Source organism: Penaeus monodon, chromosome 21 (assembly GCF_015228065.2).
Source record: "Penaeus monodon isolate SGIC_2016 chromosome 21, NSTDA_Pmon_1, whole genome shotgun sequence".
In the NCBI taxonomy this organism is placed as follows: Eukaryota; Metazoa; Arthropoda; class Malacostraca; order Decapoda; family Penaeidae; genus Penaeus; species Penaeus monodon.
In genome coordinates this window covers 12,682,963-12,683,907 of record NC_051406.1, presented here as the reverse complement: position 1 = coordinate 12,683,907, position 945 = coordinate 12,682,963, and the positions used below count along the sequence as shown (strand labels likewise).

Sequence of the window (945 nt, the reverse complement as noted above, 5' to 3'; positions counted from 1 at the left end):
ATAGATAATGGTTGATACCAACCCAGCCAAAGCTTAACGTTGAAATGCTGTGTTGACGATGCAAATAATGAAAATAGTAAAAAGGAATAAAAGCAGCGAATGCACAGTTGATAATATGCACGTATGGGCTTGATTTTTAATTTTTTTGAAAAGTATTAAAAAATTCAATAAAATTCACAGCCATTCTGACAAGTTCTTGGTGAAGTATGATGAAAAAATGTGCAAAAAGGAGTAATTTGCTCACAACCTACACCTCCCCAATTGATAATGCATCTATCATAGAGGTGTGTACATAAATACATTAATCTTAGAAGTTGTTTGTTTAGCTAAGATAAATAAAATTCAGTATCATGTAGCATTCTGCGATATTATAGACCAGCTGGCAACTTTGTCCAAGTATATATACATGTTCAGAACTCTCTAGATTTTACAAGCAAAAAAAACTGGAAAGAAACCGACTACCCTTACTCTATTTGTAAATGGCGTCATATCGAATATGGAATGTATGATGATCCTCACCCATCCACCTCAAACCACTCCTGATTCCTTCACAAGAAACCTGGTTGGAAATGAAGATGAGATGGCTGATGTAAAAGGTGATGATCCTCTCCCATCTACCTGTGCATATCTCAACCCTTGTTCTCATCGCCTCTGCCACCTGCCGGCGGCCACCCCTCTGAACTTGTGTTGTGAGTAATAATTACACGATTTTTCACATCCGACGTTTGCATTTCCTTTTTTTATTAATTTTACTTCAACAAAATCTAGGTATTACTCCTTTTAGTAGTATTTTAAGAATATAACAGTATGCTTAAGCAAACCACTATATATTACAATCCTGGTCCATATTACACCCTCTTATAATGCATTCCTATGGGATATTGTGTATCGCTATTCGTCATATTTTTCTGGTCCATATTAACAAAGAATAATGGGGATCCCCTC

The 945-nt window shown here is 35.8% G+C and overlaps 1 protein-coding gene across 1 annotated transcript in view; it reads left to right on the top strand.

The window, feature by feature from the left end:
• The window catches only part of LOC119586240 (N-alpha-acetyltransferase 25, NatB auxiliary subunit-like), a 20,710-nt gene that overhangs the window by 8,957 nt on the left and 10,808 nt on the right, over nucleotides 1-945 (top strand). The gene's annotated exons all lie outside the window — the stretch shown is intronic.